This window comes from Cupressus sempervirens, chromosome 10 (assembly GCF_028749045.1).
Source record: "Cupressus sempervirens isolate cs-2001-9-10 chromosome 10, ASM2874904v1, whole genome shotgun sequence".
Classification (NCBI taxonomy): domain Eukaryota; kingdom Viridiplantae; phylum Streptophyta; class Pinopsida; order Cupressales; family Cupressaceae; genus Cupressus; species Cupressus sempervirens.
Window position 1 is genome coordinate 332,089,595 of NC_143127.1, and position 25,150 is coordinate 332,114,744.

Here is a 25,150-nt window from a genome sequence, read left to right on the forward strand (position 1 = left end):
CTAGTTTAATAGATCAAGATAGGGTCTAATCACTTCCCCATTTCTCTTTTGGTTGATCCCCTAGTGGTGAAGGGAAATTATCCCATTAGCTTTGAAAACACGTTGTTAGAAAATCCTAGTTTCGACTCTCTTATCCAAGATTGGTGGAATGTGTAGCTTGAAGGGTTGTCTATGTTCAAAATAGAAATAAAACTTTTTCATATTAAAAATAAAGTCAAATCTTGGAATAAGGAGACTTTTGGGTATACGTTTTTACAAAATAAGTTATTAAAGTTGGTTTGGATGAATTTCAAAAGCTATTCAATAGGAAGGGGTGCTCAGGATTTAATAAACAACAACAGGGACTTGTTGGTGAAGTATCATGATATAGTGACCAAAGAAGAGATTTATTAGAGACAAAGATCAAGAACACTTTGATTGAAGGCTGGAGATTGGAAATCTAGGTTTTTTCATCTCATGGCTTCTACATGTAGAGTTTCTAAAAGAATTTCCAACATTTCTACTCTTACTGGTGATGTGAAATCTGATGGGTATATCTTTAAAGATTTTTTGGAAATTTTCTCCATTTTGTTGAAAAAATATCCTAATCTTTTTCCTAATAGTTTGAATCATCTCTTGGACTCTATTTTTTCCTTTTTTGCATGGGGGAGCTAACAGAATGTTAGTTTCAATTCCCTCTATAGATGAAATTCAAAAAGTTGTGTTTTCTTTTGAAGATGAGAAATTCCTATGACTTGATGGCTTTTGGATGTTCTCTTTTCAACATTTCTGGAAAATTATAGGGTCATAGGTTTGTGCAACAATTAAAGAAATATTTGGATGCAAGAAATTGCTTAAGGAACTTAATTCTACCTTTATTTTTTTATTCCTAAAAAAGAGGCTGCTAGAATAGTGGAATCATTTAGGTTGATTAGTTTGTGTAATTTTATTTATAAGGTATTCTCTAAAGTCTCAACCTCAAGATTATTTTCTATCCTACCTTCTATCATTTTGCCTCAGCAGAATGGTTTTGTGTCGAGTAGTAAAATTTTGGACCCTGTCATCAAAGTACACATAGACAATTCATTCTAGTAAGTATTTGAATTCTCAATGTTTCCTTCTCAAGATGGATTTGTCTAAGGTTTATGATAGAGTTAATTGGGACTATATGTTTAAATTTCTAAAAAAGTTTGGTTTTGGGGATCGCTTCACTCAACTTTTTGTTTTTTTAGTTTGTGCTTCTTTGTCAACAGTTATTGTTAACATATCGTCTTCAAAAAAATTCAAACCTACTAGAGGATTAAGACAAGGTGACCCTTACTCTCCCATTATTTTATGATTATGGTGGAGACCCTAAGACTATCTATTAGTGCCCATGTGTTTGAAGGATTGATAGTTGGTCTTAAGTCATCCTCTGTTGACCTCACTTGCTACCATGAGTAGTTTTTTGATGACATGATTATGATGGGAGAATATTTGATTAAGGAAGAAAGAAGTTTTAAAGATTTTCATTAGGTACATATACTAAGGTTTATGGTCAATTGATCAATTGGAAGAAAAGCTCTATCTTCTTTGTCAATACCCCTATCTCTAGATAGGAGAAGATAGCTTGAATTTTGGACGGTAAAAATTGAGAGTTTTTTAGTGTCTTATTTGCATCTTCCTTTAGGGTTGAAACCTCCAAAGACCTTCTGGAAAAATTTGGATGATAAGTTTAATTCTAAAGTGGTTGTTTGTAAAGGTGTCCTACTTAGTAAAGTAGGGAAAATTCAACTTATCTAATCTATTTTATAAAACTTGTTGGTTTATTCTCTCAAGTTCTTTAAATTTTTTGGTAAGTTCTTAGACACCATTGAAAGAATCAAGAGGAATCTTCTCTAGTCTGGTGTTAAGGACAAAAAAGAGGGCTTGTGTTGGTTTCTAAAGATAAAGTCTACAATCCTGAAGTGAATGGAGGTTTGGGAATTTTTTTGATTAAATTATTTAACTATGATCTGTTGGAGAAAAAAATATAGTGCATTTTTAAGACAATAAAGACTAGAATAAGATCCTAAAGAGTAAGTATCTTATCAACAATTTTAATATTATGGATTTCCTAAGCTCCCGAAATCTGGTTAATGGGTCTAGTATATGGAATGTCATCTAGCAAGGTAAAGAGTTAATCAAGTCCAAAGCGAAATGGAAAGTGGGAAATGGTGAGTTAGTGTGGATTTATGGGAAGATAAGTGGATTTTCCATAAAGTAATTTATTCTTTGATGAGGTTTGAACCCTTCAAGGACAGATGTATTCTTTGTCTTGGATCTTAGGTCATGGACTATTGGTAGAAGGGAAATTGAGTGAACCTCACTACTCTTGATTCTATCTTTGCATCCTCAATGATTGATCTCAACTCTGTTGTTCTTGTAGGTAATGTGTCATGCCCTATTTTTACCAGGCAAAACACTACCAAATTATTTATTTATTTATTATTTTTTTTGTTTACATTCTTAATATGTTTACATGAGACATTAGTCATAATCCATCTAATCAAGGACCTTTTCACATAACATTGGTGAACTAACAACTTTGAAATTGAATTACTTAAATCTATTACAATAAATTTCATTAGATTTCATTTGTAGGAATGATGGATACACACCAAACCTAATTTTCTTGTTATCGCAATATTAATACGCTTGATAAATCATTTAATTAGCACTCATACTCTAAGTTAGTACAATAAATATATCTTCGATAAGAAATTGACATGCCCTCTGATCCTTAATTTTAATTTAACCTTTTTCTTTTTTTTTTAGATGTAGTTCTTAATTATATTTTAAGTCTTTAAATGTTTTCCTTCCATACTATGCTACACAAGTCTCACTTCGTTTTTACACCACCTTTCAACTTTGTCTCCTAAATTAAGTTAATCATTATTTCTTTATCTAGTCTTATTGTAACTAGATTATCGATTTGTTTACTTATTAATATTGTTTGACATTATTCATTTATTTCACTAAACATATATATATATATATATATATATATATATATATATATAATTTCTTATTAACTAAAATTATATCACTTTCCTACCTTTCCCTACTAACTTATTTCTAAGGATGTTTATCTAACATCTTTCTATTGTTAGTATTATAATTACTAATATCTTTCCTAACTCTTAACTTCTACTAACCAATCCACACTACCAAGTCATCAAATATGATAATGAAATGCTATAATACTCACAATTTCCTAATCATCCTATCTACCCTAGTCTACATCCCTCTCACTTTTTTTCCCTATGCCCAAGGCACCTAGGTGGCGAAGGTCTTCATTTGGTTTTGGTTTCAATGTGAGGTGTGAGAGCAAAGGGAAAAATGTCTATGGCCCTATAATCTTAGGCCTGCGTACTACTCTTTCCAGTGCATTTTCATTGCTACCTAATCTTATGAAGGGATTGGATGTCATATTGAATACAATCTTTTAAACTTTAATTTTCTTTTCTTTGTTTCAAGCAAGGTGGCGACTTCATAATGAGAGAGTGCATTGATTGTCTGACATCAAGACAACATGGGGCAGTGCTTCAAGTTTTTTTTCAAACATGGTAGGCGTGAATGGGGAGATGGACTGATAGAACCCATCCCATCCCTCTTTCCTACGTAATCTCTTTGCTGACAACTAAGTACTGGATGCCCAATGCAAGTATAGGCAGCACAAAGAGAAGGTTGAAGAAGTACCTTGTTTTATTATTTAATTGCTATGTGTCGCATCTTTCCTCTTATGTTGCCCTTTCCTTGGGGAGCTCATCTTCTAGTAAATATATTTTTAATTAGCATTGTCCTATATCTTGCAACATTCTAAATTGACTGCCATTATCATGAGGGTGACTAAATTCTTATATGATTATATATATGTGGTATTATCACCCAAATTTATATTAGTTTAATATGAAGGGGGTGAATATTTTATTGCTCTGTATTGGCAAGAGTCTTAATTTGTTTAACTCATACATTTTCCAGAGAGGGTTTGGGCATCTACAACCTATGTTTGATTTTCACCATATTCTTCCTTGTTTCTCCATAAATTTCCTACCTCTAAGTTCACACTATCATTCTTACAATATTACTATGCCAGTTTGAAAGAACTCCTTATGTAGGATAATTTGGATTGATGATTTTCCATTCAACATCCAAATTCTGAGCTCAATGCAATGAATATAAATTGCATGATAAGATATAACTTGCATCTATCTAAATTAATTACTATTTTTATAACATGAATTTAGAATCTATTTACTCCAAACAAAAGATGAACGTTATATTCTTAAGAGATTTTGATTCTGAATACGCATTCATGTCTTTCATCCAATGAAACTAAATTGATAACAATACCCACAAGAATAATTCCTTCTATCAATACTATCTCTTAAGAGAATCACTTTGAATGTGTATGCTTATCTATCATAAGATGAGGTTAACAATAGGATAATACAAAGGAGATACGACCTCAGTCATTACAACACTTCCATGATACACAAAGGTGGTGAAAATCCAAATTCAAAACATACACAATAAGGTGGTGAAATCACGATAATGGAATTTCACAATGAACAGACCTTGCTACCATACTTAGATTTTTTCTCAATACCCCTATTGCAAAAAGGATATAAACGACACCATACACTATAATCTCAACAAGATATACATATCAAGCTGAAGATGGCATCTCCATATCAATCCACTTACAATAGCATTCTCATCTCTTGTGCAGAGAAATCCTCATGACTCCCAAGCATCCAAGACATCAATTATCCTGAAAATTCAAGAGAAAAATAAAAAAATAAAGAACCATGGAGGCTCACCTCCAAACCTAGGCCTCAAGGAGACCACCCCCGCGCTAGGGGAAACAAGGCTTAACCAGGTTTCATCCACACATCATCACAGCACAAAAACTATCACAATCACATATTTTGTAACACATTTACAATCCCCAACCAAGGCTTGCACAATGATTCACACATGGAATCATAAACATTGGGTGAAGGTGGAAACACAAGGAGGTTTACCATTTCATATCATATTTACCATAAAAATCATACCCTTTCAGGGCTAAATCAACAAAATACAAGGCCCTTTCGGGGCTTCATAATATCATGCCCTTTCGGGGCTTCATAAACATCTTCCACCTCACACACTACCAACACAACATCCTCCACCACACAATACCAACAGCTTCAGCTTCTTACAACCCATACTTCAGTTACTTCCTTCCTCACCGTTTCTCTCTCTGTTATTTCTTTTTTTTCTCATCCTCCCCCAAGGCAAAATATGAATATGACAATGGCATACAATGGAGCCCATACTCCAGGGTCCTCAAATATGCAATCCAACTGCTGCCTGTTCACACTGGACTTCTCTTCCCTTCCCACAAAGGTGAGTGAAAGTCCCACACCCATAACAACACTCAAGCACAAACAAGAAAACAAAACCAAGTAAAAATAAAAAAAGAAATTTTCAAGAGTAAATCACATTATCACAACACTAGAATTCCAAGAACAATCCTACCAAAGGCACTCTTACAATTTCCAATGAAGAAGCATGCCATGAAGCAGTAACCTGATTACAAGCTATGGAAATGGAGTAAAGACCTCTTCCTGTTTGGCTTTCAAGCTTCTCCTTTCCAATCCCTGGTTGTCTCTAAAATTAGAGAGTGGGTGAATGAAATCCCCAAGATTGGCACAACTTCCCTATAAAGACCTTCCACCTTCACCCTCACCTACCTCTTTTTACTTTTGTGTTTTTCCACCAATGAGGACTTAACCAAGTGGTGTCATGAGGAAAGAAGTTATGTTACAATATGATTTTCGAATTGGCTTGGAAATGACTATTTTTGAGGGTCCCCTAAGTCCCCTAGACTTACTTATGATAATATTTAACCCCCCAACCCATACTATTACCATGTGGGTGACTTGTTTTCACAAAATTAGCACTTAAGAATCACTTAGGCTCTCTAAAAATTTCTATCACTTGTAACTTGCATTCCGTCAAGAAGGTGATTCTTCCTAACACTCTCCAAGGTAGTTTAATTGATTTCGCAATGAGGATTAGGCTTAGGTTGAGTGACTTCATGCCAAAGAATCCTATTTGACATGTCATTTACACATAGACAAAACAAGTGTCAAATGACACACACATGCACATAAAAAAAAAAAAAAACACTTCACACATTACGATGACATGTCACTAATCAACAATGCTCTCTGACTATAACACTCATACACAGTCACAGTACGAAATAAACACAATACAACGAGGTTTTGAATCTTCCAAAGATTCACCTTGGCTTAACCGTGTTTACATAAGATTGAACCTTGTTTCCCCCATTTATCTCAATGGTTCAACTTTCCTGCACACTCAACTTAAACATTAGTAGCCCAATAAAATGCTTTACAATTACATATAGATAAGTGCAGAATAAATTCAATGTCTCATAATTCACATTAACATGTACATTTAACTTCACCTAATCATTTTTGTTCTAAATAATGTAAAAAGAAGCATTGAAATGTCATATTCATTTAACTTGCATCTAAGTCCATATATAATTAACTTTCATTTGATTCATATTCAAAACATTACAATATCAACATTTATCCTTCTTATCCTTACGAAATTAACGTTGTAAGTACTACCACCATTCTTATAATCATTAAACAATCAAACATATGAGTTGGGTTCATTTGCATATCCAAATCTATCCTTTGGTGTTAATTTTCATTTGAACATTACAATTTGACATTCAAGTATTTATTTAAGCCGCTAAATGAATTTAGAACATGAAATGAAACTATTAAATATATCAAATAGATTCTAATAACTGCTAATCACTAAAATGCCGATATTAAAATGACATAACCCTATAGTATTGAAACTATATCAATACGTCAAATTAAAAGTACCACAAAACAATTGTCATCTATACTATAGTGGATTGGGTGAGGCCTCACATAATGAACTAGATAGGGTTATTTGGGAAGCCAGTGCTATTGGTTCTTATTCGGTGGCTTCACGGATTTTCTCTCTACAAATTCCTATCTTTCCTTCCCCAATTTTGGCTAAGGAGTGAAACCAACATCTTATACCTAAAATTAATATCTTCCTTTGGCTAGTGCTTCAAAACAAGGTCCTTATGACTGGCAATTTGACAAAAAGTGGTATATCATTTTCTAATCAGTATTTTCTTTGTGAAGGGGTCTCACACTCTAGAGATCATATTTTCTTTTAGTTTCCTTATGCATGGGAGACTTGGATGTGTCTCTTATAATGCTAGAATCTTTAGTGGATCCTTCTTGGGATGGTGACTAAACTTTGGTCTATGTGGAGTAGTTGTTTCCCTCCTATGGGTAAAGGTTTCTAGTTGTTTCTTTCCCCCCATGTATTAAGAAATATTCAAAAAGAAAGAAATAATAGATTCTTCATGGATGTCTCTCATACTCTATCTACGTTAGCTTCCATAATCAAACTTAATATTCTAGAAAATTATGATAGTAGCTAAAGGTTTCCATAATAGGTCAAGATAATCAAACCACTATTCCTCTCTCAAAGATACTATATCCAATTAAAGAACTATCTATTCCATTATGAAAATACATTTGAATTGTCAACCTAGGGATGTAGGACTTGAAATGGGTTAGCACAATATGTGCACTAAGTTCCTTTAAGAGTCTTAACACCTATGTTGCAGGAAAGTGAAATGCATGAAAGGAATCTATACTACTGACACAGAATAATAAACACACCTGAACTATCAACAAGGAACTATAGAAAACTTTGGAAAAGAAATTCTAAACTACTTAACAATTCAAACATCCACTATGATCATTTTCCACAAGTGTTACAGGAACTTTCATAGTTACTATGTTGCAGTACTAGTACAATAAATCTATCTTAAAATAGGAAACTGCAAGAAATAAATCTACTCTACCAAAATCTATTCCACCTCCCAAGTGGGCCCCCTTGGTTGGCTTCAACTAAGTAAGAACACAACAGGTATTCCAAAATCACTTTCTCGTCAATATTCTTCTTTTGTTACATGACTGAATAATTCATAGAGAACAGAAAAGAGAAACTTTGGAATCCTTCTAACTAATTCTAAATTTTCCTTTTCTTCTATATATATAGAGGATTGGAATTTATTACATAAAAACCGTGAGCAAACATTGTTAGAAGAAAAAGGCAGAATGTCAACCATGACTTTAAAACATTGATTGAGCAATAGAATAATGATCTGCAAATAATGTAACAAGTGGGGTCTCCTAAAATAACTCCTCTCGCAGATGTAGCTTATCACCCAAAATTGACTTGCACTTCTCATGTTATGACCGGTCTTCATTACTCCTTTAATATAGTGCTCATCACTCTTTGTGCCACTTCTCCATTTCCTAAAAATTAGAAACATTCAAACACATATGCACAACAACATTTCTACTCTCATTCAATATTAGAACATAGCTTAAAATATTTATATGAAATACTACACTTTATATATAATATTAAGCAAGGTATGTCATACAAACTATCCATAGATTTAATAGATTCTAGTTGCATTGAATCATAAGTTCATAAGACATTTAAAACAGATATATTGGAAATATTTTTCACAAGGCTCATAGAGTAAGTTCAGACTGTATAAAAACTATATCAAGTTTGAGACATTAATATGCCTCATCACCTACCCCCCACTATGCAAATGCTTGTCCTCAAGAATTGTACTTCTTTGCCATTGCTTTGAAATCTCCCATTGTTGTCTTCCCTTGTTTCTCACTTTTGAAGGTGTAGAAATATCCTCTAAATCATCTCCAATGCTCACCCAAGTATTCTTCAACTAATGGATCTAACCTGGTAGAATTTCTTTCATACATGGGCCAGAGAAGGGTAGGAGGTTGAAAAGTTAGTGGCAACCATAACTCTTTCCTGATTTTCTTTCCCAATTACATATATTTAGCCACTCTATTTAGTGTTACCTTAGAATAAATAGGGTTGTGTGGTTTAGCCTACTTGAAAGATTTAGCTTGTTGATTACATCTATTTCTCAACCCTGCAATTGCTCTTTGTTATGTGAAATTAGGAAGTTTCTAATACTCTAGGTAAACCTTTTCCCTTTCTTCAAACACTTTCTCTCTTTTTTATGGTTTTGGCCTTCCACAAGTTAATCTAAACCAATCTCTCAAGAGGTCATAAGGCTTATGGGATTCAACACACAGTGGCAATGGTTCATAATTTTCAAGGTTGCTATAAGTATCCAACAATCTATCATAATTTATTTCATTTTGCATCCATGACATTAGAGCTCTTAAGTGAACATCCCCTATGTAAATCAGGGGATTCCACTCTATTTCTCATCGAATTATGAAATTATGCAAATAGAGTTCACACAACAAGTTCTTTTTCCATGAAGGCAAAGTTTGATACACATTATAAAAATCTCGAGCATTCTTAAATTCACAATCAATATTTCTCATTATCATCATCAATTGGAATAATAGAAACTCTTCTTTCAAATATATAGCATACACCCTTGGGGGTGGTCTATAGGCCATAGCCTGATCAACTAGCTTCAAAGATTTATTCATTTGTTGCTTTTGTTTTTCTAGTTACTCCTTTAATGATTCAATTTCCCCTTCTTTGTCAAATATTGTCTTTTGCATCTGGTCTCTCTCTTGCTTCCACAAGGCTTCTAAAAAATAAATTGATTGTATAGACCAAACAACATTGACTAAATTGTTGATGAAAAAAATTCTTGAGTTTCATATTTCATCATTTGTTCTCTAGAAAGTTGTTTGAAATGATGGGTGTACTAGGAAGATTTATAAGGTATAAGAGAAACATTGGAATATTCAAGGACTGCTAGCATAACAGATTGATCATTACTAGGTTCTTTTTTTGGAACAATAGTAGGATTTGATTTGCACATTTCATGATTCTCTCGTGGTGTCTCCTTGATAGGTTCATTTTCATGTATTTCTACGTTTTGGGGCTCCAATTACACAAGAGAATCATTTGGAACATTTTCAACTACTGACTTTCTATGAGACTCTAAAATTGGGGCATTTGGTTTTTCAATAGAAGTTGGGGATGACCGGCCTCGCATACAAGGGCTTCTACATACATGAATCTCTTTAGCTTTGACCATTTTATGGGTTTTCTTTGGTGTAGGAATAGCTGGAGTAGATGCTACAAGATAGTTGTTGTAGGAACATACCTCTTTCTTTTTGTTACTTTGATAGAGGGGTTTTGTACTTCCTTTTCAAGGGTAGGGCTAACCTTACACTTACCTTTATCCCTACAAGATCTTGACATATCTTCCTCTAAATTAGGCTTAGTGGGCTTATCAGGAGAGGGTTCTTTTTCCATCTCAGTTGGATTTTGAATTGGCTTTGTGGTTTCTTCCTCATTTTCTAAGTTTTGAGAAATAAGGTTGGCATGAGGCTTTAAGGTCTTGGACTCAACAAATTCTACCCATGAAATAGGGGAGGAATCCCTAAGAGATCTTTCAAAAAGAAGTTTAATGAGGGCATGATGGGGAAAAAAAATTCTCTTTCCTTGTTGAGTTTCCTCAGCACTTATACAAAACATGTTATAGAGAAAGTTGGGCACATTAACTTGCATGTTATGCCTTATGCAACTAAGAAATTTAAAATGATGAGCATGCAAGTTCAAAAACCTACCTTCACAGTTTAAATACTTGATAATTTGGGTCACTAACTCTAGATATGGAGATGGAAGAGAAAGTCTCTTACATCCTTGTTTTGTAATGTCTAGTTGAGGGTCACCTTGTTCAGGGAACTGTGCCCTTGAAAACCTTGCATCATGTTCATTTGGGTAATGTTCCCCAATTGCTGGTAATCCTATGACCTCTGCTATCCTTTCCTTAGTAGCAACCACTCTTGATCCCCAAACTGAGGCTTCCCCTTCATCAAATTTTGTCATGAACTCCATTACCACTTCTTCATTGAATTTTGTTAATTATAAGAAGTAACCGAGCCACCTACAAGCATGAAATCATCAAACTACTTCAATGTCCATAGTAAAAGATTATGAACGATTGGCTAATACCTCTTTAGCTGTCCCCCCATCTTCAAAATTTCTAGCTTCCACTCTCACCACTATGATAATTTTTTGCCCCTTTTACCTCTGCAAATTCCCTCTTTCTCTTAATTTCAAAACTAATCTTTATGAAAAATGTCATATGTCATTACCACTTCTCTTAACAAGACCCCTTTGTTCCTGGCATGTAAAATAATGATGCATTAATAATGAAGGACGTTGAGGCTTTAACTGAAGGTGTTTCCATAATAACACTTAGTCCTTTCAATCATGCCAAGTACAAGAGGTCCTTTCCCAAAAATTGCAATAAAAAGGTACATCAGATATAGAAAGATTTTAAAAATTAATGAAATGAAAACTATCTAACTACCACCAAAGTACATCCTTTAATGTAGACATGACTAGGATAACATGGAGATGACATTTGGAAATTACGATACTTTCCCAGCCTCCCACTAAAATTTGACAAGTGTCCTCACTTTAAAAATTTTGGCATGGGAAGGAGAAACTGACATAAGTCTTATATGATATATATAATGCAGTATTAGATATAAATATCAAAACTTATATGCCAAAAATGAATAAAGAGTAAAAGAAATTATTATACCTAAAAAATTGAGAGTATACATCTGCATGCAAGTTGATGAGGTGGCAAAGTCTAATGACTACAGAAAAGGTGCTGATGGATTTGTTTATTGAAAGCATGAAAAATAGAATGTGTGGGTGACGTGGATTGTGGGTGGGTGGTAGATAGAGAAATGAGATGGGTTGATATGAAGAAAGATAAAAGTGAATGGAAGAATGGACCTCATATTAAATGAGGTTTTATTATGAAGGCTCCTAAAATTCTATCATGGTATGGCTATAGGAAGAAGGTTTTCACCTTCTGCTATAGGAACTTTGTTCATAAGAGCTGGTGAACTAGTTAGTTGGAATTGCTATAGGAACTATGCTTTAGTCTGTGGCTTATGATAGAGACATAGCCTATGGCCATTCACAAGTAATTTAAACTAGATAGAATCAATTATTTTTAGTTCCACTATGCCATTGTCAAATACATGCTAAATTTCATAAGGTGCTAACCATCTAGTTTGCAATTTCCCTAGATTCTCTTTGAAGCAAGAATCATAGAGGAGAGCCCAATATCCTGCTTGGAATTGTTTATTCGTGATGTGTGCATCATGCCACTACTTTCACTACTATTGAATAATTTTTGTTCTTTCTGAAGCTCTCTTTTTTATTTCATTCAGCAAATTCAAGTCGATGAATCTCTCTTGTTGTGTTCTAGGAAGACTAATGTTCAACTCTAAAGCAGTGCACAATGTTTTATGTTCAAATTCAATGGGCAACATTGTTGCTTTACCATAAACAAGATCAAATGGAGTGAATCTAGTTGTTGTTTTCCATGTGGTCCTATATGCCCAATCAACTTCAGTTAATTTGTTGGTCCAATCCTTTTTATGTATGTGTACTATCTTAGTTAGAATGGCTTCAAGTTCTCTATTTGTAACCTCTACTTGCCCATTTTCTTGAGGGTGATAAGGACTGGATTTACGTTGCCTTATGTTATACTCCTTTATGACCTCAGTGATCAAGTTTGATGTAAACTGAGCTCCTTAATTTGTGACAATTTCTTTGGGCACTCCATAATAGGTGAATATTTTGTCATATAGGAACTTAGCTACTTTCTCATCTCTAGCATTTTTCACTGCTCTAACTTCCACCCATTTAGTTACATAATATGTACATACTAAGATGTAGGATTTCCCACTTGATGGTGGATCAATTGGATCTATGAAGTCTATGCCCCACTTATCAAAAGGTGTGACTACGATCTATGGAGTGAGTGGCATCTCACTAGTTTTGGTTGGTTGGCCCATCATCTGGCATTTGTCACAATTTATTGTATAAGTCACTGCATCCTTATGTAGGGTTGGCCAATAATATCCAGTTGTAAGTATCTTCAATGTTGTTATTTTCCCTGCAAAAAGGCCTCCACATGGTTCATCATGAAAAACATGTGGTATAACATATGTCTCATCTTCACTGACACATCTCCTCATGAATTGATTTTGTCCTACATAGAATAGATTTTTATCTATCCAGGAATATTGAAAACTTTTCTCTGCTAGCTTTCTTGTTTCTTTGTAAGAGAAGTGTGGGGGCATTCTATTTGTAGCTAGATAATTTGTGATGTATGCATACCATGGTGTATGAGTTGCTATATGAACCAAGTGTTCATTTGGAAAGCTGTCTTCAATTGGAGTTGGATCTTCATTAGGAATGGTCAATCTAGAAAAATAATCTGCAACTATTTTGGATTTGTCTGACTTATCAATAATAGTAATATCAAACTCTTGTAACAACAAGAGCCATCTTGCTAGTCTACTAGTGAAAACTAGTTTGTTCATTAAGTATCTTATAGCTGAGTGGTTAGTATGAACAAAAATAGGATATCCATTCACATAATGTCTAAATTGGTTCAATACATAGACTACAGCTAAAAGTTCTTTTTTAGTTACTGTGTAATTCAGCTTGGGTCCTGTTACCACATTTTGTTTGTCCCGCCAAATTTCAAAATTTGAATGTTACCCCGCCCAACGGTCACCTCCCCGATTACTAATATTTTAATACCCACGAAGATATTAAAATTACCTAAGTTCTGAACCTTATGATATTTTTGCGCCTCGCAAGTTCTCCGCCATCAGATCAAGGCCGATCGATGGTCATCGCCATCTCACTATGATGAAGTTGTGCGAGAGTTACGATGGCGACATAGCGTCTGGTCGACGTGTGTTCGGTGGGTCCAGCTTGTATGGCAGAGGATGGCGTGGGTCGAAAAAGTTTTATCACAAGCCGAAAAGCCCAAAAGATGACAAGGCACCATGGTGCTAACAGAAAACTAATGATTTTTTAGATAGTGACATAGCGACCAGCCGGCCAAAGGGTGTTCGACGGCGAGTTTCAACATTCGGCAGGCAAGTTTGCAGCGACGGCAAGTTCATGGCGAGAGGCTAGTTTCACGGGCCAGAAATATCGGTGCTATGATGGTGAATCAGATGAGGCCACGTGTCCCTCAGCAGGGTCAAGGTAGTACGGGCCCTCCTAGTTGGTGCCTTGTCAGACCGAGGTGGTGTTTCGTTAATCCAATGGGGAGAAACCATGCGTGCCAGGTCAGAGTACACTCAGCATCACCAGTACATGAAAGGGTTAAGATCTCCACCGTTAGATCAAGGCCGATCAATGGTCGTCGCCATCTCACTATGGGTAAGCCGCTCAAGTTTTATGTTAGTGACACTATGCCCTGATGACACATGTCTCACTAGCCCAAGAGATAATGTTAGCGACATTGCGCCCTGATGACACGTGTCTCACTAGCCCAGTCAGGAAGGATGGTCGGTGGCTGGCAGTTAATGTAATTGTCATAGTTAATATTAATATCTGCAAGGGTGCCATGGTTAGTTCGATGAAGGAAGGTCAACCAAAAAAGACTTCCCCAGGTGGCAAAATGAAGAAAGGTGATTGGCCCGCATGGCCCAGCTGGCTCGTATAGCCTATTTGACTTGCTTCAAGCCTGTTGATTCATGAACTAGGAAGCAAAGATGATCAATGTTATCTTGCGATCTGATCTTAGCGATCAATTCTGACCTACCAGAAATGAATGCAAGACATAGGGAAACACTCCACCATCTCAGTCGATCCATCTACTGTGTCAGGATCATTCATTGGTGCCACTTCTGCCTATTCGAGGCATTCCTTTAGTCAAATATTTGATTTTGTACTTCAGAACCATGCTCGAGTGTGATCTTTGATCAGATTTTTTTTTGGGTTCAATGGCAGTAGTTGAGCAGTTAATGCAGAGCCAGTTTCCTCAATTATGTTTGAACTATAAAGGCAATTTTGTGATCTTTTCTTAGGGGGACGCTTCTCTGTTATTCTCTGCTACTGCTCACAGGTTTGTAGTGTAAAATTCCCTATGTCTTTGAACTGTATAAAATTCTGTATCATCTCCTTCAGCCATCGATGTGCATGTGCGCTCATCTTGCCTCTCATTGGTGTACTGTTGAGATTTGTGACTGGCATACTGTATCTATTCTTGGCCTACTGGATAATGTATAAGTGAAACTCTTTTCCTTGTGTTATTCAGCTAGTTCTCTAATCTGTATGTGGTTACTGATTGACATAAGTTTGAGTGTGTATGTCTTTGAATGTTATCTTGGTTTTGTAGTGCATATATGGGCAGAAATGGGTCTGAACACTCTATTTTGGTGCATCACCTCCGTAGTCTAGGTAGGGTAGAATTTTTTTCTACATCTCCTTCTTCCCCTTTTCTTCTGAGAGTAGTTAGGTGTGCCCTGATAGTAAGAGGAAGTCGGCCTTCTCTGGAGACTCAACCTCGTAGTTCAAGTCCCACAGCTTGGAGGTTGTTTCCATGTTTCACTAGGTCGTCCTCACTCATAGGCCTTGGAAAAGGGTGCAAACCTAAGTGACAATAGTTTTTGGCACGCCCGGTGGGACCACAACAACAAGATTTACAAATTTAAAGTCTACTGGTGTCAAAGAAGGAAGAGTTTTAGAGATTAATGCTGAAGAGGTAGTGTTGGCTTCAGTATTCAAGCCTTCAAGAGGTTGGTTCTTCAAAGTACTTGGTGACTCTGAACATCAACAAATTTGGTTCCAGGCCAAAGTTGTAGTGATTCATGCCTAGGGCTGAAACAAGGGCATCTTCTAGAGGTAAATTTCAATATCAAGAGCTTTCTCTTTCAAATCCTAGAAGAAGGAGGACTAGAACTTCATTATCACCAGTTAGGGGTGCAATAATAGTTAATATACCTGTAAGGTCTATCTCTACTCCTCCTACTGTTCGAACTCAGCCTAGATTGCCATCAACACTCATCAATAGAACACTTGTTTACATGGCATAGCCAAGAGTTCATGCTTTTTCCACCTTTAATGGTGGGAGTCCTCTATTGTTAGCCCAAAGACATGATATACCAGTATCTACACTAAAAAGTATACCTGATTTTACTGGTGAAACTTCCATCTCCCCTTTAGAGCATATCCAAGAAGTAGCAAATGTCTGTAATATTCATGGTATTACAGAGGATGATGTTGCTGTCAGACTTCTAGCCTCATCTTTAAAAGGAAACTCATTACAGTGGTACAAAGGCTTAGCTCATGGTTCTATAACTAATTGGGATGAACTAGGAGTAGGATTATGCAAACATTTTGAGGATAGAAGTGACCATCTGTCACTATTAGAGTAGTTGACTACAATAAAAAGATCCCTCCATGAGTGTATGACTGATTTTAATTATAGATTCCAAAAGACATGGGATAGAATACCTACTGCAGTGAAACCTACCCCTGGTAATGCCTTCTTGCATTACCTTAGAGATTTTAACAGTGATATTGCCACTATAATCCAATGCTTATGAGATAGCCATAAAAGCTGAGAACATCCTAATACAAGGAGGAAAATTGGCTCCAAGGCCCCCTATGCCTTTCTTTCCTGATGTTCCTAACCACCAACTAGCAATGGCCCCTCTTCCTACAACTTCTACATCACAAACCCTTACTCTAGTTCCTCGAGCTTCTACATCCTCAAATGGGATAGATGAGCTCAAAGAAATGCTCCAAGGTCTAGTGCTGAATACAGATAAAAGAGAGAAGACCCTGGATAAAAAATTGCAAGAGAAGGGGAGGGAGTTGAAGGACCAGGGGAAGAGATTAGAGGATAGTCTCTCTATGATACAAAAAATGAGTAACAAGGTGGTGGCCTTAGAAAGGCAGCAAGCTCAAAGTAGCAAGCCTCTGCAACTGCAATATGAAGCTCCAAGTGGTGGTAGGCTTCCTAATCAGTGGAATAGCTCCTTTGACCAGGGTAGGCAAAATAGTCATGCTTCTGTTTCATGCTCAAATTAGAACAGAGCTATAGTCCCTCAAAATAACTTGGCCCAAGATCAAGATTTCTATCCTTCTTGCAACTATTCTTATACCTATTGCATGTGCCAGAAGGCAGAATCTTATATGGCCCTAACTGTCCAAGAACCTGTAGCAAAGAAATCATACAAGGAGGATCATCCCAAGGAGGCATCATATATTCAAGGACGTGATGATTGCTCTTTTATGAATCATCAGGTTGGAGAGCATTGTAATGTAAACTAGGATTTTGTTGCTCATAACACAAGAAGTAGGAAGAGAGCTATGGAACATGTTGCCCCTCCTTCGCCTAAGCAGGCCTCAACTTCAAGTGCTACACCTCATATACAAGCAGCAAAAGCAAGATCCAAGAAAGAAAGATGTAGGTGATCCTTATGTTGCCCCATCTCAACCTCTTATAAGTGTAGCTCCCAAAGTTTCTACCAAATCTCCTTATGCACCTTTCAGTGTGGTATAGCAAAGGAAGAAGACCAATTTGAATATCTCCATGTGGGATGCTGTTGCTACCATACCAATGCAGAAGAGGATGCTGCAACAAGAATTAAAGAAGATTGAACTCAAGGATTAGCCATCTATCATGGAGAATGCCACAAGTCTAGTACAACCAGCAGGGGATGTGGAGACAAATAAAAAGGTTAGACCTCCTCCATTCTATGTTTCTCTGATTATAGGAGGCAAATTAGTCCACAATTGCATGATAGATTTAGGGGCTAGTAGCTCAGTAATGCCTAGGTGTGTTGCTGATGCTTTAGGAATGAAATGTGAGCCCATTGTTAGGGATGTGTTACAACTAGATGGTAGTACTGTCAAAACCATAGGTATCCTTAGGAATGTGGAGATGGCCCTACATGCATGCCCTGGTTTCACTATGATTCAAGATATATCTGTTGCTGAAGTCAAGCCCTATTTTGTCATCTATCTTTCAAGAGACTTCACTGCTCAGATTGGTGGATTCATATCTGCTGATTGGTCATATATGTCATTTAAGACCAGATATGGAGCCAATGCCTCAATTAGAGCAGAACCGCAAGCCCTTCATCACACTAAATCATACACCCCCAACTTCATCAATATGAATTGCCCTATTCTAGAGATGGATGAAAATGACATAGTAAATGAGTCTATCACTTCCATAGAAGAGATTCCTAATTTCTTTTTGGATGAGTGGGCAAATGAATATCAGTTTGAGCCTATGTCGAAAACTCTTGACACAGGCCTTAGTACATATTGCATAATAGAGAAAGAGCCTCAAGTTCCTGATCTTGTTGGGACTAATGATGATATAAATGGAATATGGAGTATGTACGTTGATGGCTCAAGGAATAGAAATGGATCAGGGGTCAGTGTTATGTTGGTCTCTCCTACACAAATAAGATACTACTTCTCCTTTAGGCTCCAATTCAGTTGCACCAATAATTTAGCCGAGTATGAATCCTTGATTCAAGGTCTCCTACTTGCCCAAAAGAAAGGAATTCAAGCCTTGAAAGTATATGGAGATAGTGAGTTGGTAGTCAATCAGGTGAGGAATCAGAATATCACCAAAAATGGCCTGCTCAAGTCTTACAAACATAGAGTCTGGGATTTTCTTGAGGGTTTCAATGCATTCAATATTCAGAGCATTCCTAGGAAAGAAAATAAACATGTTGATAGACTTGCGGTAGTGGGTGTAGCTTATGATGTACCAGGGAATCTTGAGGAGGACGAGAATCAACAAATTAGGGTGGGAGTGAGGCCTACCATCCCTGACAACAACACTCATTGGCAAGTGTTTGACTATGATGAACAAATTGTGAGTTTCTTGCAGAATGAGGCAGAATTCTCAGATAGAAACCAGTCAAGGCTGGAAGATCAGTATGGTGATCAGATCATTCACCTTAGTTCTAACAAGTTGCCCAAGGGTCTCATTACCTTGGAGAGTGTCTTTAATCCTGATGATCAAACAAGAGGCAAAGGGATGAATCTAGCTGCAGAGAAAGATGATTATGCCCCAGTTACAATTGCTGATGGAAAATCTCTAAATATGGGGAAGGTATGTTCTGAAACTAAGCAAGAAAACTTCATTCATTTATGTCAAGAATTTAATGATGTATTTTCTTGGACATATGATGACTTAAAAGGGTTTGACCCTAGTTTGTTTCAGCATACCATAGATTTAATTGATAAGGCCAAACCAGTAAGGCAAAAATAGAGACCAGTGAATCCTAAGATTGAGCCCCTAATGAGAAAAGAATTATCCAAGTTGATAGAGGCCAATATAATATTTCTTATAAAACACTCATCATGGGTAGCTAACCTTGTCCCTGTAAGGACGAAGAATGGGGAAATCAGATTGTGTGTGGACTTTAGGGATCTTAATCAAGCTTCTCTTAAAGATCACCATCCTCTCCCTTCCATGGAGCAAATTCTATCCAAGGTCAGTGGGTCAAGGAGATTCTCTTTTCTTGATGGATTCTCTGGTTACAACCAAGTGCTAGTTAAAGAATCTGATAGACATAAAACTACATTATCTACTAAATGGGGCACCTATGCTTAATGCAAGATGCCATTTGGACTAACAAATGCAGGTGCCACATTTCAGAAGGAAATGGAGATAGCGTTCAAAAAATTAATTGATAAGTTTGTCTTAGTATACCTTGATGATATAACTGTATGCTCAAAAAATGTAGAAGATCATTTTGATCACTTAAGGCAGGTATTTCTAACATGTAGAGAGTTTGGGGTTTCCCTCAACCCAGCCAAGTGTGTCTTTGCTACAAGCCAAGGAAAATTATTGGGACACATTGTATCTAAGGATGGTCTAACCATTGATCTAGAAAGAAAAAAGGCAATACTTGCCCTTCCTCTTCCTAAACACAAGAAGGAGTTGCAAAGTTTCCTTGGTAGAATAAACTTTGTGAGAAGGTTTATCCCTAATCTTGCTACCATGGTGAAACCTCTTACAACCATGCTTAAGAAGGATATGGTCTTCTCATGGACCAAGGAGGGGAAGGAGAGTTTTGAAGAGATCAAGGCAGCCATAGCCTCAGCCCCTACTCTCATGAACCCAAATTTTGAGAAAGATTTCATCCTCTACACTTTAGGTGGTGAGTCAAGTATCTCTGCTGTCTTGACTCAAACAAATGGCAAGGATGAGGAGCAGCCCATAGCTTTCTTTAGTGAAGGGCTCAAAGAATATGAAGATAAGTATAGCTTTGTTGAGAAGCAAGCCCTTATAGTCATCAGAGCCTTGAAGAAATTCAAGCACCTCTTATTCCACAATAGGATCCATTTGTTGGTGCCCCATGCCAGTGTAAAAAATTTTCTATTAAGCAAGGATATCAGTGAAAAGAGAGCTGGATGAATCACTAGGGTAATGGAATATGATTTTGATATTTAGATTACCAAGCTGGTAAGAGGGAGAGGATTGTGCAAAGAAATTTTATCAGGTCAGGATTCTGATGAAGAGGCTACTATGGTATTAACAGAGCAGCAGGAGGAAGGAAATGTTAATGGCCCAAAGAGCTGGATAAATAATATGAAGAGCTTCTTATCAGGGGATGGATACCCTCAGGGATTGGATAGAGCTAAAAGAAGAGAATATAGACTGCAGTCCATTCCCTATGTTGTAGTTGATGGTATCCTATTCAGGAGGGATTTTAATGGGACCCTGTTGAGATGCATTGAAGAGGATCAGGCTGAAAGGATGATTAACGAACTTCATGATGGCCCTGATGGCGGCCATTTCTCTGCAAGAAGAACTACCATGAAGATCATGAGGGCTGGTTATTATTGGCCATTTCTGTTCCATGATTGTTATAGGTATGTGAGAAAATGTGAGAAATGTGCTTTCTTTTCAGCCAAACAAAGGCTTGCAGCTCTCCCCCTTCATCCTATTCAGGTGGATCAGCCCTTTACCCAGTGGGGGTTTGATTTTATAGGCCTTATTAATCCTCCATCTAGTGTAGGTCATAAATGGATTTTGGCTACTACTGATTATTTCACTAGGTGGACAGAAGCAGTTGCCTTGAAGGATGCCATAGAACCATCAGTTGTTGAATTCCTTGATGGGATTGTGTCTAGGTTTGGTGCTCCTACTATCATCTCAGATAATGATAAATCTTTTTTTGGAACCTAGATTTGTGCATAGGCAATGAATCACAATATCTACTTGAGCACATCATCAAATTATTATCCCTAGGGCAATGGTTTGGCTGAGTCTTCCAACAAGAATCTGATGAGAATCATGAAGAGGACAATAGAAGACAATCGGAGGATTTGGCATAAGAAATTAAGAACTGCTCTGTGGGCTGATAGGATAACACCCAACAGATCCATTGGGAATTCACCTTTTGTGCTGGTATATGGTAGGGAGGCCAGACTCCCAATTTAATTGGAATTCCCTTCCTTGGAGTTAGGTCATCATCTAGAATTGATTGAGGATAATGCCATGTCAGTAAGAATGGCAGAGCTGATCGAACTGGAAGAAAAGAGAAACAAGGCCATGCAAGCCCTGGAGATGCATCAGCAACAGATGAAAAGGAGTTTTGACAAGAAGGCAAGGGCCAAAACCTTCAGAGAAGGAGATTTAGTCCTCAAGTGGGAGTCAAACAAAGCAAAACTAGGAAGACATTCTAAGTTTGACCCACTATGGAGTGGCCCCTATCTGATTGCCAGTTGCAAACAGGCTAATGCATTCCAACTGAGCAGACCCAACGGTGAAGTTCTGCCCATCCCAGTCAATGGGATTTATCTTAAAGCTTGCTTCTGATGAAGATTTTGAATCCATGTACATAGTTAGTCTAGTTTCTTTTCTGTTATTTCCTGCTTTTCAAGAAGTGCGCGTACACAGGGTTCTCTTTTTGAGTTGCCAGCTTTCAAAGTTTTGACAGTCTTAGGTTGCAGAGGAAGTTCTATTTTTGTTTCCAATTACAAAAACAAAGCTAAGGTTTTCAAGGTTTTCAATGTCCCAACAGGCAGGTTAGGGTTTTGCAGTTCTCAGATTCACATTTTTTGACCCTGTAGCCCAATGGAATTTTTTGCAGGCACTAGTTTTATGCATCGAGCAGGCTCATGCCCCTTGTGAGTTGCCAGAATGTTACCACATTTTGTTTGCCCTGCCAAATTTCAAAATTCGAATGTTACCCCGCCCAACGGTCACTTCCCTGATTACTAATATTTTAATACCCACGAAGATATTAAAATTACCTAAGTTTCGAACCTTATGATATTTTTGCACCTCACAAGTTCTTCGCCATTAGATCAAGGCCGATCGATGGTCGTCGCCATCTCACTATGATGAAGTTTTGTGAGAGTTACGATGGTGACATAGCATCTGGTTGATGTGTGTTTGGTGGGTCCAGCTTGCAGGGCAGAGCATGGCGTGAGTCAAAATAGTTTTATCGCGGGCCGAAAAGCCCAAAAGATAGTAAGGTGCCATGGTGCTAACGGAAAACTAACAAGTTTTTCGATAGCGACATAGTGACCAACCGGCCAGAGGGTGTTCGATGGCGAGTTCCAACATTCAGCGGTCAAGTTCACAGCGACAGGAATGGTCATGGCGAGCGGCCAGTTTCACGGGCCGAAAATCCCAGTGCTACAGTGGTGAATCAGATGAGGCCACATGTCCCTCAGTAGGGTCAATGCAGTATGGGCCCTTCGAGTTGGTGCTTTTTCAGACTGAGGTGGTGTTTCGTTAATCCAATGGGGAGAAACCACGTGCGCCAGGTTAGAGTACAGTCAGCATCACTAGTACATGAAAGGGTTAAGATCTCCACTGTCAGATCAAGGCCAATCGATGGTCATCGCCATCTCACTATGGGTAAGCCGCTTGAGTTTTATGTTAGTGATACTGCACCTAAAGGACATGTGTCCTCTTGGGTCCAAGTTTGGAGGCGCAGGAGATACAGATGGCAATACATGGCCGATTTCCATTCATTGACGCACTAAGGGCAATATCCATCTTGCTTTTTGTCGGATCAAGGATAATCGACGAATGTCGCCATGTTGCCATGGTGAAGATGTGTGATCTTTACCATAGCAACATGGCACCCTTTTGCCATGTGTCTATGGGGCCAGGTCTTGCCAGGGTGCGATCGCTGAGGTGTTGCCAAGTGTTATTTGGGTGTAAGCGGTCACTGAGGTGGTGCTAGATATGATGGGCCCAGGGTAAGGACAACACGGAGTAGTACGAGGTAGTTCTGATGATCAAATTGAGATAGATTTATGGTGGGCGCCATCGCGCTATAAGGAACTACTCAGGAGATAATGTTAGCGACATTGCGCCCTGATGACACGTGTCTCACTGGCTTGGTTAGGAAGGACGTTCGGTGGCTGGCAGTTAATGCAATCATCACAGTTAATATTAATATCTACAAGGGTGGCACGGTTAGTTCGATGATGGAAGGTCAACCACAAAAGACTTTCCCAGGTGGCAGAACGAAGAAAGGTGATTGGCCCGCATGGCCCAGCTGGCTCGTATAGCCTGTTTGACTTGCTTCAACCCTATTGATTCATGATCCAGGAAGCAAAGATGATCGATGTTATCTTGCGATCTGATCTTCACGATCAATTCAAACCTACCAGAAATGAATGCAAGGCATTAGGAAATACTCCACCGTCTCAGTCGATCCATCTACTGTGTCAGGATCATTCATTGGTGCCACTTATGTCTACTTGAGGCATTCCTTCAGTCAAATATTTGATTTTGTACTTTAGAACCATGCTCGAGTGTGATCTTTGATCAGATTTTTTTTGGGGTTCAATGGTAGTAGTTGAGCAGTTAATGCAGAGCCAGTTTCCTCAATTATGTCTGAACTATAAAGGCAATTTTGTGATCTTTTCTTAGGGGGACCCTTCTTTGTTATTCTCTGCTACTGCTCACAGGTTTGTAGTGTAAAATTCCCTATGTCTCTGAACTGTATAACATTCGGTATCATCTCCTTCAGCCATTGATGTGCATGTGCGTTCATCTTGCCTCTCATTGGTGTACTATTGAGATCTATGATTGGCATACTGTATCTATTCTTGGCCTACTAGATAATGTATAAGTGAAACTCTTTTCCTTTTGTTATTCAGCTAGTTCTCTATTCTGTATGTGGTTACTGATTGACATAAGTCTGAGTGTGTATGTCTTTGAATGTTATTTTGGTTTTGTAGTGCATATATGGGAAGAAATGGGTCTGAACACTCTATTTTGGTGCATCATCTCTGTAGTTTAGGTAGGGTAGAATTGTTTTTTGCATCTCCTTCTTCCCCTTTTCTTTCGAGAGTAGTTAGGTGTGCCCTAATAGTAAGAGGAAGCTGGCCTTATCTGGAGACTCAACCTCGCAGTTCAAGTCCCACAGCTTGGAGGTTGTTTCCATGTTTCACTAGGTCATCCTTGTGCATAGGCCTTGGACAAGGGTGCAAACCTAAGTGACAATAGGTCCATGAAGGCTTTTACTAATATAGTAGATGGCATTCTCAAGATTAGCATGCTTTTTTCCTAATACAACTCCTACGACATAGTCTAATGCATCAATATGAATATGAAATAGAATTGACCAATCTAGTCCCTTTAAAATTGGTGTCATGGAGAGGAGTTCTTTAAGCTGTAGGAAGGTTTCATTACATTTGAGTGTCCAAGTGAATTCAACTTCCTTAGTCAACAATGCATACAAAGGACTAGCTATTTTGCTGAATTCTTTTATGAAACACCTATAATATCCAGCATGACCTAAAAGAGATCTTACATTTTTGGCTTTTTAGGTATGGGGAGTGTTAGAATTACCTCTATCTTATATGGATCCACTTGTATTCCTACAGCTGATATGAAATGACCAAGTACCACACCTTCCTGCATGAGCATAAAAAAATTTTCACTATTAAGTGCTAGATTATATTCTTTAGATTAGATAAGAACTTTTTCAATATTTTTCATGGCTTCTTCAAAGGTGACTACAAATGTTGTGAAATCATCCATGTATATTTCCATGCAATCATGTGATATATCGGCAAAAATGTTGATCACAACTTGTTGGAATGTTGCAGGGGCATTACATTAGCCAAATGGAAAAATAGAATATGCAAAAGTACCCCATGAGCATGTAAATGTGGTTTTTTCTTGATCTTCAGGAGCAATACTTATTTGATTATAACCACTATACCCATCTAAAAGGCAAAA